Raw genomic sequence first — 20,822 nt, 5'->3', positions numbered from 1 at the left:
GCGGGCCAGGCCCTACGTGTTTATTTTCGTCTGACGAAGGGGCGTGCCCACAAAACGTTACTACTTTGCAATAAACACACAGGGCCTGACCCACTTGCATGGAGTCCTAAGTGCCGGTATTTTTTCTGTTTAGTCTACGTTCATTGGAGGGTGCCGACCCTTCTTACTGAGCACCGGACCTATATTTCTCAAGAGGCCAAGGTGTGCTGGTGGTTTTCCTTTTGGACATACCTTCTAGGTTTAAATGTCTGTATGTTCGCACACTCAACACAAAAATGCAATTTAGAGAAAGAGTGGTTTGAAAAAATAGTTTTTACTTTACTTTTATGCAGGAAAAAGCATTTTACATAGATAACACCATACAAGGCAAAATTTATACAATATTAAAAAATCGTATGGAATATAACCCACTCATTAGTAATACATAGCAAGCAAGGAACAAGCAAGGAGCGGATACACCTACCAGGAAAATGAGAATGGCCCCAACGTTTCGGCACCAAGGCCTTTGTCTTGGCCTTGGCCTTCCATACGATTTTTTAATATTGTATAAATTTTGCCTTGTATGGTGTTATCTATGTAAAATGCTTTTTCCTGCATAAAAGTAAAGTAAAAACTATTTTTTCAAACCACTCTTTCTCTAAATTGCATTTTTGTGTTGAGTGTGCGAACATACAGACATTTAATATTGATACAGGTTACCTGTAGTAGGGGTAACATTTGTTTCTGCACCTCTTATCACTTTTTGAAAATTTTGGTGTGCCCTCCATCCATTATTAATTCTATACCTTCTAGGTTTCCCATAAACCACATACTGACCCACATTATCCTGTATTCTAAACACCCAAATTACTCTGGGGCACAAGCCTCTTCTCTGGAGTTGAACACAGCAAGAAATATGGTTGAAAGTTTGTTTGGTTTCACCAAACACGTCTATTAGGCACTATCCCTTTAATAGTCCTACTACAATGCAGTATCACCACCATTAATTTTTTAGTTATATACATCTCTCGCGCTCTCTCTCTCTGTGTGTATATATATATATATATATATATATATATATATATATATATATAATATATTTTTAGCTACTGCTTTCACATATATACATCGGCCTATTTATAGCTGTATCTGCAATCTCAAGGTCGAAAATCTAGGGTATGCACTTGGGTGCTGAACTTGGATAATAACATGACAAATGAGATACCAGCGCAAGTTCATAGCACACCCATTACTTGTGTTAAGAGAGACGTAATTAATGGCATGTTGGACACGTCAGCACGTGGCCTACTTTTAGTAGAACATCCCTGACATGATATTTCTGCTGAACGTGTGGATTATGGAGGTGGTGGAGATAAGAGGATGGAAGGGAAGAGTGGGCAGTGCTGCCACTGTTATATAGAGAGTTCTGGTCTATTTAGCCAAAGTAATTGTCACCCACCCTTTGACCTACTGAGAGAGGATTAAACACAACAGGAGGTCTATGGGAGGTGACAGGGAAACCTATGGACAGATAGTCTATACAACAGCAGATATAAATGAAGATACCTGTACAGATATACTTAAGACCGCTGATTGGTTAAGAAAATAATTGGTCCTTGACCATTAATATATATATATATATCAGGCATCATGTCAGACAAGGTGACAGGTTTAACAGGCTGCATACCTTGACAGTAGCAGTTGCAGTTTATATGGGAGCTTTATAGAACAGGGTTGTTGCACATGGATTCCCGATGACCTGCTACCATTGTACATGGGTAGTCTGATCTCTATGATTGTTCCTAAAATCACAATCCAAATGGATAACTGAATAAAGGGTGGTTCCTTCCATCACCATCAAACATCTCAATGTCAAGGTGGCCTCAGTAAGAACATATCAAAATCTGATCAGGATCTGATGTTGCCCAACCTACCAAAGGCTTTGAATGCAGCTCAAACTCATCTGAAGGGCCACGTTGAAGGCTGGATGTCCCAACTGGGCTCCAAAAAGTCTATATTTCCCTTGGCTCAATCAATACTGAAAATGGTGCCGGCCGCCCAACCAGCTTCCAAAAACTGGGATTTTCTAACAATATTAGGTATTAAAAAACATTCTTAATCATTCATTCAAATACAGCTCAATGCTGAGCCTTCAACTATCACCAATAATGCAGTAGCAGAATTAGGCTTACATGTGGGGTTGCTCAAGAGGACATTTTTTTTCTTAGGTAATATAATTACTTGATTTAGTGGAACCCTTCAACCCGCAGATGGTCATGAGTTGGTATTCTCGCCAAGGGGGATACCATGACGGATGAACACAAGCACTTGGACATCACCCGGAGCAGTGTGTTCCAACTGAGGTGAGCTCCAAACCTTTCTGTAGAGCTAAAAGTCTCCATTTCTGTTACCCATGTTTGTGTTAATTCCCCTATAGGACGTTTGGCTGGCCACACAGAGTTAAACTTTTCCAGAGGGACGTACTAAAGCAAATGTCTCTTCACACCTTGGTGCTTAGATACAATGCACACAGATGGTGCCCCAGTTTACTCACCCAACAAGCAAACTGTGTTAATGTGATTCCACTTTATGTCTTGGGGATTTGGGATGCAATTGAAACAAAGCGACAGCATCAAGAAAAACAGGCTAAGTACATAGGGGCGCATCATGGAACAACAAAGCTGAGAGCCCGCACTCAACAATCAGAACATTGTCAACAACACATGTAGTATTAACATATGGCTTTGAAATTGGAGAGGCCATTCCTCAGCAGGCAATAGGCGGCAGTGCTATTCTAAGAACTCTAATAACCTATTTTAGCCCTTGAGGCTCCAGCCCCCTGCATGTGACCGACGTGGCTATTTTCGGACCTTGCCGACAACAGAGGGACTAGAAAGAATGGGAAATGGGGCTGGAATTGTGCCAAACACAATGTCATCATCTCCAGGTTTGGATTAGAAGGAAGAGGTTGGGGGGAGGTTACTTTGCACAGAGATACAAGTACAAGTTTAATGGTAACACAAAGGATAACGATAGACCGTCTCCAAGAAGTCCAACCTTCCATGGTCTTCAGGCATCTGGGTCAACTGCAGCCACAGCAAATAAAAACGTTCTCACAGAGCCTTTCCCTTCTGCTAGAATGTTATTATTGTGGCCCTTCAGCAACTGTAGAACCAGAACCACCAACAGTTAGTTGAGGATTCCATCTTTCATATGGATGGAGGTTGGTTTTTATAGATTTATGGCATCAAAATACCAATGAACAAGGTGCTATGTGACATTTTGTACATTTTTTGGCACATGCCACATCTGTGTTATACGGAGTAGTCATTTTGATATATCTGTTTCATGAGTGCACCCCTTTATAATTAAACACCATGTAAGAAAGGCCTGGCCGGGATCCTAATGCTCAATTTCATCAAACAGAATGCAGGTTACCCAGCACTTTTGCCTTCTTTAACATTTCTACGATTTCTCAGACCGCAGGCAGAACAGCCGAGCCTCACGCATCTCCCATTAGGAAAACCTTAAAAGGCCCGCTGCCCCACGCTGTTCATGCTTTTAGACAATTTTGCCATATTTTCATAAATTCCCGGAATGACCTTCTCGCTTCAGATGTTGACTTTATCAGCAAAGCCCCAGCCAAGTCATTAATCCACTTTCCCAGCGCAGACAGAACGGGCCCTGACCAAGTCAGAACAAACACCGGGAATATTTTGTTCTAATCAGCTCGTCTACTTGATTTAACAAGGTGGAATCATTATGGAGGAATAGAAAGGCGGTCGGTGATCCTATGCTGTTCTGGTCTATATGCTCCTGGTAAGTAATGGACCAGGATTTTAACTTATTATTATATTCTGAGGCAAAAACATGACTTTTTTGGGCCCCACAGCAAAAAAAATATATATATATATTCTTTAGCCCCATGCTGATGTACAACTTGTAACCACCTCTGCAAACACTGTGACATTTACATAGTGTTAAACTATACCAACATCTCTTTAATTACCCTGAAACATTTGTCTTCAAACATTCAGCACCCAGTGACCCCTGTGTAAACCTAGATCCAATTTTCCATTCACAAACATTTACCAAAGCAAACCAACTGTACACAGCCCTGAGTGCAAGCTCCTCTTGTACATACTAGTCCAGCCTGGTTTACACCTGCTTCTTGGATACCTAAAGACTACAATAGAATGTCTGTACCCTACAAACAACCCATGATCTAATTCAGCCAAGAGTTGATAACATAAAATGATAACATGGTGCTTCAACATTGTGGTGGAAATATCCATGGCACAGTCTAGTTAGCCAATGACCCCGGTGTGCAACCAGCAAATCACAGGGCCTCTGAGTGAGGCTGAATCTCCTGTAGCCGAAAGAGATTCGGGGACAGTGCTATGAGCATGAAGCCAAACAGACTAGGTTGCTCACAACACAAAGGAGAGTAGAAAAGAAGGTCGGAGGCAATGCAACATGTTCAGACTTAAATGAAGATATTCTGAACATGCTTACAACTTTTCTCCCATGCGCACAACTCTTCTCCCAAGTGCACAACTCTTCTCCCATGCGCACAACTCTTCTCCCATGCTCACAACCCTTCTCCCATGCTCACAACCCTTCTCCCATGCTCACAACACTTCTCCCATGCTCACAACCCCTCTCCCACATTTACAACTCTTCTACCACACTTACAACTCTTCTCCCATGCTTAAAACTCTTCACCCAAGCGCACAACTCTTCTCCCTCACTTATTACTCTTCTCCCTCACTTACAACTCTTCACTGTATTAGAAGTTTGAGATACTGAGACATCTCTGCCATCTTGGGGATCTAGACCACAAAGTGGTTTGTCAATGACTCCAGGTCATCAAGCCCTACACATGACACAAGGTAAAGCAACTTGAGGTGTGAGGACACTACAGGAGTGCAGGAAACACCAATGGCTCACAGGCTACAAGCTTGAGGGAAGGGGAGTAGGGGATTAGTAAAATGCAGATATTTTAGAAGTTTTAGGTCTCTGGTGTAGCTATCAACGCTCTTGGAAATTGTGTAATTTCTTCCCTATTTCTTTAAGATAGAGACACTCACTTCTGTATAAGGGTGGCCAGTGCCCTAGACCAGCAGCCTTAGGGAGATCACAGGCAAATGGCCAGAGATGTCTCAGTTGGCCCCGGCAACCTGCATTGCTCCAGGCCCCATCAACAAACACTTACCCGGAACCACTGAAACATTCTGGGCCAAGGCAAATCTCAGCTGATTCCGCAGTACTGAGGAGATGAGCCCTGGATCCTTGTCAGTCGCCCTTCATTTATTAACATGAAATAATCAAGTCGGCAGCTACTGAATCAAGCCCTGGACCTGTCCCAGCGATGCTTTAATTCAGCAGAGAGCACCGAATGCAAAAATTCTCCTAGTGCTAAAGTGTGTTAAGTGCTATAGAGCCATCGATCCTTCATTGCTGGAGACAAACGCCCGGACTCTAAAAGCTTCTGCTCAGCGCAGACAGACAGTTTTCACTTGCGTTGCTGTGTAACATGTGGGGAAGGTTCTACTGTTTCTTCCTATCATTTGGGAAATCCAAGCAAGCTCAGCGTAATTCACTGGCACTGTCTAAATAAATATAGTTCAATGCTACAGTTAAATACTGTACGATGGGGGATAAAGTTCAGATACAGCTAACATGGCGTCGGTTTCTCCTGAAATAGGGACACTATTCTACATATGAGTCGTCCAGTGTCAGCACCTTCATTTATCCAATTTACCCAGCTTGCCCAGTTCAGCGACCGTCAGACTGGAACAGCTTCAATCGAGCTTCCCTCCCAACCCACCAGCTACAGTGTCCATATAATTACAGCTCAATGACAAGTGATGTCTAATTGCTACTACTGCAAACAAATGGCAACAACCCTCCCCTACAGACTGGGCATTAGAGCTGAACCTAGAAGGTGCAGGTCCAGAAAGTGGAGTCATTATCTAAAACTACTTTACTGGACTGGAACAAGGAAACTTCTACTCAGCAAAGCCAAACAATATCGAGAATATCTCTCCCTACTATACCTTCTATCCCAGCATCCCACAGTCACACTCCCTTCCCAGAGACTATTATCCCACTGTTACTATAGGCACCATCTCTCCCTACTATACCTGCTATCCCTCAGTCACAGTCCCTTCCCAGAGACTATTATCCACTGTTACTATAGGCACCATCTCTCCCTACTATACCTGCTATCCCACAGTCACACTCCCTTCCCAGAGACTATTATCCACTGTTACTATAGGCACCATCTCTCCCTACTATACCTGCTATCCCACAGACACACTCCCTTCCCAGAGACTTATCCACTGTTACTATAGGCACCATCTCTCCCTACTATACCTGCTATCCCACAGTCACACTCCCTTCCCAGAGACTATTATCCACTGTTACTATAGGCACCATCTCTCCCTACTATACCTGCTATCCCACAGTCACACTCCCTTCCCAGAGACTATTATCCACTGTTACTATAGGCACCATCTCTCCCTACTATACCTGCTATCCTACAGTCACACTCCCTTCCCAGAGACTATTATCCACTGTTACTATAGGCACCATCTCTCCCTACTATACCTGCTATCCTACAGTCACACTCCCTTCCCACAGACTATTATCCCACTGTTACTATAGGCACCATCTCTCCCTACTATACCTGCTATCCCACAGTCACGCTCCCTTCCCAGAGACTATTATCCACTGTTACTATAGGCACCATCTCTCCCTACTATACCTGCTATCCCACAGTCACACTCCCTTCCCAGAGACTATTATCCACTGTTACTATAGGCCACCATCTCTCCCTACTATACCTGCTATCCCACAGTCACACTCCCTTCCCAGAGACTATTATCCCACTGTTACTATAGGCACCATCTCTCCCTACTATACCTGCTATCCCACAGTCACACTCCCTTCCCAGAGACTATTATCCACTGTTACTATAGGCACCATCTCTCCCTACTATACCTGCTATCCCACAGTCACACTCCCTTCCCAGAGACTATTATCCACTGTTACTATAGGGACCATCTCTCCCTACTATACCTGCTATCCTACAGTCACACTCCCTTCCCACAGACTATTATCCCACTGTTACTATAGGCACCATCTCTCCCTACTATACCTGCTATCCCACAGTCACGCTCCCTTCCCAGAGACTATTATCCACTGTTACTATAGGCACCATCTCTCCCTACTATACCTGCTATCCACAGTCACACTCCCTTCCCAGAGACTATTATCCACTGTTACTATAGGGACCATCTCTCCCTACATATACCTGCTATCCTACAGTCACACTCCCTTCCCACAGACTATTATCCCACTGTTACTATAGGCACCATCTCTCCCTACTATACCTGCTATCCCACAGTCACGCTCCCTTCCCAGAGACTATTATCCACTGTTACTATAGGCACCATCTCTCCCTACTATACCTGCTATCCCACAGTCACACTCCCTTCCCAGAGACTATTATCCAACTGTTACTATAGGCACCATCTCTCCCTACTATACCTGCTATCCCACAGTCACACTCCCTTCCCAGAGACTATTATCCCACTGTTACTATAGGCACCATCTCTCCCTACTATACCTGCTATCCCACAGTCACACTCCCTTCCCAGAGACTATTATCCACTGTTACTATAGACACCATCTCTCACTACTATACCTGCTATCCCACAGTCACACTCCCTTCCCAGAGACTATTATACACTGTTACTATAGGCACCATCTCTCCTTACTATACCTGCTATCCCACAGTCACACTCCCTTCCCAGAGACTATTATCCACTGTTACTATAGGCACCATCTCTCCTTACTATACCTGCTATCCCACAGTCACACTCCCTTCCCAGAGACTATTATCCACTGTTACTATAGGCACCATCTCTCCCTACTATACCTGCTATCCCACAGTCACACTCCCTTCCCAGAGACTATTATCCACTGTTACTATAGACACCATCTCTCACTACTATACCTGCTATCCCACAGTCACACTCCCTTCCCAGAGACTATTATACACTGTTACTATAGGCACCATCTCTCCCTACTATACCTGATATCCCACAGTCACACTCCCTTCCCAGAGACTATTGCATTGCTACTATAGGCCACACAGGTCCTCAGTATGTGCTGGTCAGTAACCAGTGCTTGGCCATTTGTGCAGTAGTAGAACACACAGTAACTGCCCATCTCCGCTGGCCAAGCAAAGAATGAATGAATCCTGGCAGCAGTGAGATTTTGCTTTCTAAATGAATAACCCTAAATGTCTGTATAAATAACCATGGCACAGAGAGGTGAAGATATTGAGAGATTCTGTGCGATAAAGCTGCTAATGCCCATCTCAGCACCAGGCACATAACAGGATTTCAGCAGGTCCCGGAAGTGTGGGAGTGAGAGCGAATCTTCATGCCGCATCACAGATGGCTGCCAGGATGGTGAAACAACTAATAGAGCCCAAATGATGGAGCTGAGAATCAGATTGAGAAACGCACTGGGGATGCCTGAAGCTTTTATGAGAACAATTTACGGCTCGGCAGGTTTGCAATAGAGAAGAAGAGATCAGTTTAACCCCCTGGGTCACTAGAAATTCTTCTGGAGGAGTCAAATCCAATAGCAAAGTTACTGATTCTTCCAAGAAGTGGAACATCACACGCCAAACAGGGGTGGCAAAGCTATAGACGCCTCCTATAATGTGTAACGGCGGAACTATATACTCCCATAGCATTACCAGCAATGCACACTTACACACCATGCTACATTGTCATTGTTACTACAATCAGTATCTGCCTGGTAGTAATACAAAGGGGTTCCAGCTGAATCAAGTGCATCCACCAAGGGCATTGGGTTGGTGTTTGCCCTTGTGACGTTCTCACAAGAGGTAGGTTGGTGGTATAACGGGGTTGGGTGAGGCTCAGGTTGATAAAGTTCAGGTTAGGGCAGGTGTCGAAATTCCCCATTGTACATCACTACTGTTTGGGTTGTTCGGGCTGTGTCCGACTCCTGGAACTGAACTGAAGCTGCAAAGACCTACAGAAGATCTGTCTTCTGCCTCAATGTTTCAGGACTCAAAAGTTTATTATGTAAAAAATAAGAATGTACCAGTGCGTTATACTCATTTAGATTTAGAGGAATTGTGCTTAAAAAAGAAGGGTTTCGAGCCGATTTAATGAATATTTCTGCAAAAACCTTAATAATCCCTCCCTTCTCTTCCACTTCCTGCTCCCTGAATTCCCAGGCTCTCAGCTCACTGCACTGTAGGACAGGAACCAATCAGCAGAAAGCAGGACCCGATAGGGAACTGAAGCCTGTCTGTGCTTGTGTGACTGCAGGGTTGTGATTGGCTGTCCCCCTCCTACTGTGCTTCTGGCAGGGACCGTTAGGACACGCCCACCCCTCATTTGAAACACAGACAGGGACCAGAGAACATCTATAGGGAGCTCCAATAAAGGGGCCATTTTTAAATATAATTCTAGTGTTTACTAAAACAAACACCATATATTATACATAATTACCTACAAAATTAGGGTTTTTCAGTTTATCCTATAGGTCTCCTTTAACAGAAAGAAATTGCGATAAACCCATGTAGAGCCACAACAAGAAACATCCCTCACCCAGGGTGGGAATGGCCTGCTGGAACACTGAATAATCTCCTTGTGGGCCCCAGAGTAAGGGGCCACAGTCCACACCTAAACGAGCAGATCCGACACCCCCTGCATCACTGATGAACCATAAAGCAACATGGAGCTCATCCAATCGTCCTGGCATATACCTGCGAGCGCCATTCGAGTGACTTTTTGCCCAGAAAACCAGACGCCATACACCGGATCACCTGCACTCGCACCTATTGGCTTGTTTGATCAGCAATTCTATGGCGGGAGGGAACCTGCTTGGTAAATCAATGGTATGGCTATAATATATCTAATTAAGCACGGGGTACGTCACGGAGAGACAAAGACGGCTAATATGGTGCTGCGGGAAGGAATAATTATATCTCTTGTGCTGCAGGTGATGCTCCCCATTATACTTAGAATTTTCTATGAGTAACTTGATCGGTCTATTCATATCTATTTTAGGGCACCTCCTCAGCCTGATGACAGCTTCAGATGACAGTGTGATAACACGGGTGACAAAAATATCCATTAAACGGAATCTACACCCTCCAAAACATGTATTTGACACTGTTCTTATGAGTACTTGTGCGGTTTGAATTAATTTTGCACTTTCATGACATTAGCAGTTTTATATTGCCTGCATCATGCTTCTTCCCCAGCAGAGCTGAGCTCAGTTGAAAACTAATCTGACTCAAGTGGCGCCTCCAGATGCTACTCTGTATAATACTCACCTTCTCTGGTTTAGCTTTTACAGTAAGAAGGTAAATAAGAGAGTTCAAGGACTATGTAGAGAAGCATCTGGTGACGCCACCTGTGTGAGCGATAGCTGGTTGGCCAGAGTAGAAGCTCCAGCACTGCTCAGGGGAAAAACATGATATCAGTAGTGTAAAACTAACTAAGGAATAAGAGGAGTGACCAATCAGAAGCCATAGCAGCCATATTTACCAATAGACCTATGTTCATGCCCTGGCTTGATCTAAACAGGTAGGTTTAGAAAGACCTATTTCAAGGCAGCCCCTTAAATGGAGGCAGAAACCCACTACCCAAAAGCAGGGGCTGCTATTGATGTTGGTGAGAATGTGCAGGATTTTTGGCTTGGAACTTAAAGTGACAGATGGACAGGACCTTTTCCTCTACACCTTCCATCATCATCATCCCTCAACAGATGTAGGCCTTGAGGGGTTTGTAGTTCAGGGGGCCCACCCGTGACAAAATATCTTTAATTTAATGGACAGTGATGAAGACTCACAGGACCCCATGACCAGACCCCACTTGCACAGATCTGCCGTATACCCCGAAAGCATCTGCAAGCCTTGTGCCTCCTCCTGCCGCGAGAACACGTGGCCCACAAGCTACTGGGGTTAAAGCTCATAGAGCAAATCAATGTTGTTCTCAGTTAATGGGTTCTGCCAATCTCTAAGATCCTCACATCCCATCCTTCGTTGACGGAGAAGCCATTAATCAGGGTGACGTGCACGAGGGGACCATACGTACAACTCCGAGTGCATTAGGGAAGTTTCAAAAGCAGAGCCATCAATCTAGCTGCCAAGATCTAAACCAGGAAGGTACTGATACGGCCTCAGGAGTTAAGTGTCTCTGCATCGGGTTAGTCAAGGTGCCCCCCTTCCTTCCAAGGAGAAAAAGATGCCATGGAAAATGATGAATGCACCAACACCCCCAAGGGCACTTCCCAGAAATAAGGCTGATTCCACTTGTTCTCCTGCTTCTGCAGGCACGACCCTCCCAATAATACCGCACTTACGGTAACGATCAGGGAGATTTATTTTTAAAGATGCTCACCACAATTAATAATGCGGTAATACCCCTTACTGTTACTTACACACTGCTCTCCCTGCCCACAGCAAAGCACTGTCTGTCTGAACTCAACAAACCCAATACAGTCAGGGGCCCTATTGTCTGCCAACAGGTTCTACTTTGTTGTCCCAGAAGAAACCCAATGGAGCCAGTAAGACTATCTACACCCCAGGAGTCGAGGGTGTAACTACCATGGGGGCTACTACACCCGCGTACAAATGTAAATTTATTTTAAGGACACACCCAACGTGCTCCTGCACCTCCTCCTGCCTCATCAGATGAATGGTGAGGGGAACCCTGGAACCACCACCACCATCATCATCATGAACCTGGCAGTTGCCACAGCCTTCCACAGCAGGTGGCATCAATAGGTACACCAGACAGAGGAGGAATAATAGGCACAAAACTACATTAAGGACTACATCTACATCAAGGAGAACATTTATGGTATGGTATTTATTGGGCAAGATTTAGATACAAGGAGGAGAGACTCAGGTCAAGGAGAGATAAGAGGAGATGTTACAGTGATTATGCAGAGGGTTTAGGAGACAAATCCCACCTGCTGTTAGTACAGTTGATCATCACAATAGGAGGGCAAACGGCCCCCCCCCCCCCACGGATTTATCTTCCCTTTCTGTTTCTGGCAATACGTTGAATGGTGCAGTTAGATGCCATCAAACCCCAAAGCCTTCTGACTATAGATCATGCAACACAAAGGAGAACAAGAATCCCAATTTCATTTATGACCCATTAAACAAAAAAAGAGGAGGGGGCAGATGACACCCCTTGACCTCAGAAGAGCAACCTCCCTCTCCATAACAACGTAGAAACATCCTATAACCAAAAAAAAAAACAGCGACAAAGAGGAGCACATAGGGGATGATAATGAAGCCATAAAAGAGGCACTTTTGATGTGAGCAGCCTGTGCAGGGGGAGGGAGTGGGCGTGCGAGAGCGTCGGAGTCACAAGAATGACTTCTGCATTGTGCGCTCGGCTGTGGGGGTAGGTAGCGGCCTCATCAAAGAAACCGTGCACGCTGTGCATTCTGGGTAGAGACGTCAGTAAAGCATTGAACCCGAAGCAGGATGATAGTAGATAAGGTCACCACTGAATTCCCATCATAGACACTTCCACTGCTCATCTTCATTTTATAATTAGTGTCACTGAAGCAGAAACATTATTTTGCCAATAATAAGCCCCCAACAGAATGTTTATATGGAGTATCGTCTCGGGGGGCTCCTATATACCGCATTATTGGATACAACCAAATATCAAAACCTCTAGCAGGGTTCCCATTCAGGAAGATTGAGGAATCCAAAGCAAATTGAGGATTCACCGCAACCCTGCTATCACCGTCAGATACTCCCCAAAGCACCAGGGAGTTCTAAACCTTCAAGCATTATACTCAATAGGACACATTCCAGCGGAGGAACCAGGCTAGAAATAGAACTGTTCTGACAGGTCCATCAATTAAAGCTCCTCTGAATTAGAACTTTGTGCTAAAAATGTTGGTTCAGGCTGGCAGGGGGATTACACATTGGTAGATGCCTTCCTTTGTCTTTGTAGCCATGGTACCAGGTGGCTCTTGAGTTATACAACCTCCAAAGTCATTTCGGAGATGCCACCTGCCCTTGCTATGGAGAAGATCAGAAACTTTTAGTGCTGCTCAAAACTGACCCTTGCTTGGCTAGGTTTAAGCTACGATTCACGTCTAGTTTGTCAAGATAAGTCTTGGAGGTTGTCCTTAACACAACTTAACACAACTGGTAAGATGGTCAATAAACCCAATGATTGGTGTTGACACCAACACGGCATGGCAACCCAACTTGGTCATGCATCTGAGGAAAGCTGACCATTTTGTCCTGAATGCCATACAGGTGCCCTTGGATCCCCTAAACATAGTGATTTTTATGCTTGAGGGGGCCTATTAAAGATAAATTCCTACCTACTATTCCACATATAATTCCCCAGACCACATGAATGCTGGGTCCCCAAGAAAACACCAGGCACGATAAATTCAAGTCCACATTTACATTGGATGATCCAAAAACGGAACATTTTGCATGTCGGCACGGTTCCTGCAGCATGTACCTGTGAAAGGGTTCAGTATCTGCTCAAAGTTGGCTTTGGCAGGGGTGTGATCACAGCCGGGCAACACGGATAAGCTCAGACTGTGGAGAACAGTCACACGGCAGCTGTTGGAGGTCTAAGAGGCAACATGGCAAGGTTCCAGTACCAAGCTGCTAAGAAGGAGAGGGCTTTCATTGTCAAACCACTGCCAGTTGTTATGGAAAGGTCAAAAAAGGACAAGGACCCCCCTTCCCTGAGAGAGAGTGAGCAGTTCTTCCAACACAAGTCTGTTACTCCCAGCACCATCAGGCAAGAATATTCTAATAGCTGCCTCTCCACAGCCCACAATTTGATCTGGCCGCCTCTTACTAAAGAGGAACATCCAGCTGAAGCATGAGCGCTATCTCTGCCAGACACTGACAAAACAAGGCGGCCCCCAGTTCTGCTTCCGTGGTCCCAGCAAACGGGATGAATGGAGGGAGATTGAGTCATTGCTGCTGTGTAATGATCCTTGTCACCCATCATGTACAGAACATGGACTTTGTCACTGTCATTTGTAAAGCGAGTCAGCTGAGGGCACACGGGGATGCCGGTCATACCAAGAATTAACTGTAGACAGACGAGAGGCATCTCACCCCTGACTGGTCTATCAAGAAACCCAGAGAGATGGAATGTTGCAGACACCTGCTGAAGCCATGGATCCTACTGCATGTTAATAAGGTGACGGGCTTCCAGGCATCCTAGTGCCACCATGGCTCCGGTTCCCAAATGAACCAAGTTCTTCTCTCAAGAGAAACCACATTGAGTGAAATTCAACAGGCGCCTGTCTCAAGTTGTTGACCCTATTCTTTGTCTAGAACACTCAAAGGGCAACAACCAAGCCTCAAGATGTCTAAAATAATGTCTACTGCTCTACTGGCTGCCCTGCGGGTAATCCTTCTTTTCCTATACAAGTGCCATTTTCCCGGCGTGTGCACATAACACAAATATGATCATTTGAACCAATTAAGACTTTACCCTACCTGTCATGGTATTAAAAATGGATTCATCACTTCAAATCCGATTACGAACTGCCTTTCACCTCCCAGGAGAGGATAATCCCAGCTTGTGCCATGTATCTGCTTTCAAGACCACCTGTCTGTTTCCCACTTCTATGCTTCAATCACGTTTTGTTTCTTTATAGAGTATTTTAATAAAGATGGAAAGATTAATTCCTGGGCTGAAGAACTGTTAATCTAGTCTTTTATCTGTCCAACAAACCTCATGAAGTCCTTGTTAATCTCACATAGTTTCTACCCAACCTCCACCTCAACTCAGATGAGACTGGTCCCAATCAGCGAGAAACCTGTACCTGAAGCCATTCATGAACATGTGTTACATACTAACATGCCAACTTCATGTAACCGCTTGCAAAACAACTGGCTATTGACATAGAACCTTTAGAAAGAGATCTTGGTGGAAAGCGTGAAGGCAAGGACTCACAAGAAGAACAAGTTTCATGGCATATGAATGAGAAGTATCCCTCCATGATACTTTAGTAAAGGACCCCAAAGAGGTTTGAAAGTGCTATTTGGGGCTGCAAAGGGGGCATGGCTTGCAGGCCAGTCGGTGGAGTTTGGGAAGATTGTGGGCATGGTGTTTGGCATAAGGGGGCATGGCCTGGTGGATCTTGGGTGTGACCATATGTGCACCAGGCATTTATTGTTCATTAGAGCACCATTCTATTCATTGTTGGCAGGGTCCATCTGACAAACGGACTAAAAACTGGGCCCCCTGATTTAGCAGGAACAGTCAGGCCCAGATTTGTGGCGAAGCCACATAGGCCCGGGCCTAGGGCAGCATATTTTTCAGGGACGGCACTGGGGACACGCTGCCCCCCAGTGCTCTAGCGCTTGCACGCCAGTGCTCTTGCGCCTTCATGAGGTAGTGTGGGTGGGCGCTAGGACCGCACGGCCTAGGGGCGCCCGCCCAGGCATATCCGGCGCTGGGAACAGACTGTACAGAGAGATCCCATAAAACTATGGAATCATAGGTATTCCCCTGTACTAAGCACAATTCAGCAGGAACAGTCCCTAAGTTTGCTTATAGTCTGTACAGAGAGATCCCATAAAACTATGGCAGCATAGGTATTCCCTGTACTAAGCACAATTCAGCAGGAACAGTCCCTAAGTTTGCTCATAGTCTGTACAGAGAGATCCTATAAAACTATGGCAGTATAGATATTCCCCTGTACTAAGCACAATTCAGCAGGAACAGTCCCCTAAGTTTTCTCATTGTCTGTACAGAGAGATCCCATAAAACTATGGCAGCATAGGTATTCCCTGTACTAAGCACAATTCAGCAGGAACAGTCCCCTAAGTTTGCTCATAGTCTGTACAGAGAGATCCTATAAAACTATGGCAGTATAGGTATTCCCCTGTACTAAGCACAATTCAGCAGGAACAGTCCACTAAGTTTGCTCATAGTCTGTACAGAGAGATCCCATAAAACTATGGCAGTATAGGTATTCCCTGTACTAAGCACAATTCAGCAGGAACAGTCCCCTAAGTTTGCTCATAGTCTGTACAGAGAGATCCCTTAAAACTATGGCAGTATAGGTATTCCCTGTACTAAGCACAATTCAGCAGGAACAGTCCCCTAAGTTTGCTCATAGTCTGTACAGAGAGATCCCATAAAACTATGGCAGTATAGGTATTCCCCTGTACTAAGCACAATTCAGCAGGAACAGTCCCCTAAGTTTGCTCATAGTCTGTACAGAGAGATCCCATAAAACTATGGCAGTATAGGTATTCCCCTGTACTAAGCACAATTCAGCAGGAACAGCCCCTTAGTTTGCTCATAGTCTGTACAGAGAGATCCCATAAAACTATGGCAGTATAGGTATTCCCCTGTACTAAGCACAATTCAGCAGGAACAGTCCCCTAAGTTTGCTCATAGTCTGTACAGAGAGATCCCATAAAACTATGGCAGTATAGGTATTCCCCTGTACTAAGCACAATTCAGCAGGAACAGTCCCCTAAGTTTGCTCATAGTCTGTACAGAGAGATCCCATAAAACTATGGCAGTATAGGTATTCCCCTGTACTAAGCACAATTCAGCAGGAACAGCCCCTTAGTTTGCTCATAGTCTGTACAGAGAGATCCCATAAAACTATGGCAGTATAGGTATTCCCCTGTACTAAGCACAATTCAGCAGGAACAGTCCCCTAAGTTTGCTCATAGTCTGTACAGAGAGATCCCATAAAACTATGGCAGTATATGTATTCCTCTGTACTAAAAACAGTTCTGACATTTCTTAGGAAGTAGTGAGTCTAAAATGGGATTGCCACCCCAAATCATGTAAGTTAAAGCTACTTTCCAACATAGGTTAAATATTCTCAGTGGTTATAAAGTTAAATGTAAATGAACGGCTACAGAAAGCAGTACCTGTCGAACTCTTAATTTCCTCTGCACAACTAGTTCTGACTCCTGATACAATGTCCCACACCTGGGGAGAACTACATTGTTTTAAGAATCAGAATCACAAATATATAACTACATATATACCTTGTAATAACATAAAACTCACTTTAATATAAATTGTGCAAATCCGCAGGCACTGGTACAGGCGCACACACACGGGAAGCAGCATCAGAGGAATATAAATGTGTATATCTATCTATATATCGATATGCCTGAAGTATTTATACACAATTGTGCAGCAAACAGAAGACAAGCAGTGAGATAAGGGGGTTATTTGTCCGGGGGGGGGGGGGGCAGGCTCAATAGAACTGCATTTCCAATCCAGAGATGATAAGCACATTGTGCTACAGTAGAAAGAGAGAGAATTTTCCATCAAATGAGAGCCGACAGGGAAGAGATAGAAGATACGGACAAGTAGGAACACAGATAGATAGACAGACAGACAGACAGACAGACAGACAGACAGACAGACAGACAGACAGACAGACAGACAGACAGACAGACAGACAGATAAATAGATAGATGATAGATAGATAGATAGATACAGAGATAGATAGATAGATAGATAGATGATAGATAGATGATAGATAGATAGATAGATAGATAGATAGATAGATAGATAGATAGATAGATAGATAGAGAGATAGAGAGATAGATAGATAGATAGATAGATAGATAGATAGATACATGATAGATAGATAGATAGATAGATAGATAGATAGATAGATAGATAGATAGATAGATAGATAGATACATGATAGATAGATAGATAGATAGATAGATAGATAGATAGATAGATAGATAGATACAGAGATAGATAGATAGATAGATAGATACAGAGATAGACAGATAGATAGAGAGAGAGAGAGAGAGAATAGAGAGAGAGAGAGAATAGATAGAAAATAGAAAGTGAGAGAGAAAAAGATAACGATAGATAGATAGATAGATAGATGATAGATAGATAGATGATAGATAGATAGATAGATAGATAGATAGATAGATAGATAGATAGATAGATAGATAGATACATGATAGACAGATAGATAGATAGATAGATGATAGAGAGATAGATAGATAGATACAGAGATAGATAGATAGATAGAGCGAGAAAGAGATAAATAGAGAGAGCGAGAAAGAGAGAGAGAGAGATAGAGAGAGAGAGAGAGAGAGAGAGAGAGAGATATGACAGACTTTATGGGTATAACTAATGCTATGCCAATAGGACACAATTAAAGGAGAAGCTGCACTTGTGCAATAGAAGGAAAACAAGAGCAGAAGAGGAGGGAGGCTGTAGCAATCAGCAGGTACAAGGGGCAGTGACTGAACTCAGGCAGCAGGTAGTGGCATATGTTTGCCGCGGCCTGTAATTTGCACAGGTCTCCCTGCAGAAAGTGGTGGGTGGTGCGTCAGTGTGGTGTATATCAGTTAAGGGGAGATGAGCCTGGGCTAGCAGATCAACCTCCAACAGGGACAGGTCACGGGCTACTGGGAGCCATTCGCTCATGTGCTAGCCTTTGGCTCTGTGAGACCTCCCTGCTGATCTTTAGCCAGTCAATATCTAATTAAGGCTACCAATCCACCCAAGGAGCATTAATGAATAATAATCACCAACAGTGGCTATAGAAAACTGATGTGAATAAAACTGGTTGCTAAGGATGAAGGTTGGATAGACAAAATGTTATTTGTCCCTGGCACAGTAAGCAGTATGGAAGCTCCCGCGCTCCTTCCAAAAAAAACGTAATTCCAAGCAACTTTTCAATGTGTTCAGTGATTTGTAAATGAGTTTGCTGTCTGTTTATAGTCCCTGCACTGCTGGCTCCTACTCCTGAAACAATGTAGTAGCACCAGCTGATTAATAGACACGAAGGAGCACCCACGGGTGCAGATGCCGATCCGTTAAGCGCACCTGTCACCCAGGGGTTTGCCACACGACCTGGACAAACCAGAGCTCTGTGGTCACATGACAGGGGTAACTGTACTAGGCCATGCCCAGCAGTGTCAGACGGGTAAAGACGATGCAATTTTAGCACATTAAGAACAATCCAGGCCACGTATGATAATTCCCAATGGGAAGTGATGGCGGCTTGGAAGTACATTGCAGCCTGCAGCGCCACCAACAATACATGTTTACATGGTTTAAATTCCTTAGCGGCAGTGAAATACATTGCAGAGCGTTGAACTATAAACAAAGTCCCCAGCAGCCTGTCCCTGGCATTTTTTTCATAATGAATTCCCAGAAACAAGTCTATGTCTCCCAGGTGCACTACAGTTCCCAGCATGCCCTGTTACCATTCAGCTCAAGCATAAAGGCCGCAACCGTCACATCCCTGGTCCCAGGATCCGACATGACGAGGCATTCTACAAGTGTCAGTGGAGATTTGGAGGTACCCCACCCCCACCCCACGTATCTCTCAACACAAGTTGGGGTTCCTCGGTGCATTCAGCTCCATGGGAACCACAACGATCACTCAATGATACAATAATCAGCTCCATTATATAACAGCGGCATAAAAGTGAAACGGTTAACCCATTCTCCCGTGAGTTGACTCTTAAGATGCTGGCTGAAAGTTTGCAATAGCGATTAACTATGTCACTGCCAGCAACAATTAAACCACCCCAAGAGCCAATGGTTTTGGGGTTCAGACTGGACCTAGCCAGGTTACTTACATCCACAGCAGGAACGGCTCTTGCGCAACAGTCGGTGGCACTTTCGTGGGGTCCCAGCGATGAGGTTCCCACGCACAGGTCCCGGCTCACCCCTCTCACTGGCCACAGAGACTGGGAATGCTAAGCCGAAAAATCCAGCTCTAGGTCTCCAGCACCTACTCCCGTCTCCCTGGGACTCCGTTCAGTTCTGCTCCAGCCTTCCCTTCCTCCCCCCACCCTCGTTTTGGACGGAAAGCACACGGGAGGGGAGTGGGATGGTGCAAAAAGCAGCAGTGAGAGATGCGAGAGATGCAGCTCCGTCCTTAGGTAATGAATGGTGCAGTGCTCCTGTTGTCATGGAAACCCAAAGAGGAAAAAATCAGCGCCATATATGGAGTGGTGACATGGATTCTGGGAACAAATTAAAATATATATATAAATAAAAAAAATTAAGATTAAAATCAGCCCGTCTAAGCCGGGGTGCACTTGTGCTTTATATCCCGGGAAAGTCGGAAATTGAAGTAAATGAGCGACGTGGGAGTCAGAGGCCTGGGAATGGGAAAAGGAGACCGAGATCAGCAGAGGGAGACAAGCAGCGACAGGTGGCCCCTTGGCTACAGGAGGGCGTCAGTTGGCGGCCCCTGGCACAAAGTGGAATGAGCCTTAACCCCTTCAATGCTGAACCACTACCCTGACTGCAGTGCTCTGCAAAGGGTTATGGGAACCAATGCTGATTGGCTGAGGATGCTGGGAGTTGGAGACATGGCAATTCCTAGCAGTGTATACATTCCTGGATTCTATGGCTATAATAAATATATATAAATGTATATATACTCAATGATCTGTAGAATACCCCTAAGACTACTGCCCTCTGAGCTTACAGCTAGAAAAGTGGAATAAGGGCAAGAAGGGGTCCAAGTGGAGTAATATCAGGGGAAGATCCATGCAAGATGGAAGGGGAGTATAGTAGGGGGCTGGCAGATACAGTAGGCATGGCTATAATAATGCAGTTGTGCACCCCGATTACTAACTGTCCTTTATCCGTTGGAGGAAGATCCTTAGAACTATCCCTTGGGCACAGCCAAAAGAACGGTGAGCCGGTAATGGTGGAGACATGGCTAGAATAATGGACTGAAGAAGGCCTGCTCTCAGGAATGGTGGAGGCACAGCTAGAATAATGGACTGAAGAAGA

At 44.7% G+C, this 20,822-nt stretch overlaps 1 protein-coding gene across 6 annotated transcripts in view; it reads right to left on the bottom strand.

Annotated features, from left to right (window-relative positions):
- Nucleotides 1-20,822, bottom strand: part of LOC108700860 (protein TANC2) — a 180,767-nt gene that overhangs the window by 43,221 nt on the left and 116,724 nt on the right. Inside the window, exon 1 of one of the 6 annotated variants that reach the window (XM_041577261.1) lies at nt 19,652-20,368. The exons of the other annotated variants lie outside the window; for them this stretch is intronic. The gene's annotated coding sequence lies outside the window, so the exon portion shown is untranslated. Of the gene's footprint in view, nt 1-19,651; nt 20,369-20,822 lie in introns of those variants that run through there. 6 annotated transcript variants of the gene reach the window in all.

The sequence above is a fragment of the Xenopus laevis genome, chromosome 9_10L (genome assembly GCF_017654675.1).
Source record: "Xenopus laevis strain J_2021 chromosome 9_10L, Xenopus_laevis_v10.1, whole genome shotgun sequence".
NCBI classification, from domain to species: Eukaryota; Metazoa; Chordata; class Amphibia; order Anura; family Pipidae; genus Xenopus; species Xenopus laevis.
The sequence above is the reverse complement of the archived record's forward strand: the minus strand, read 5'-3'. Positions and strand labels throughout refer to the sequence as shown.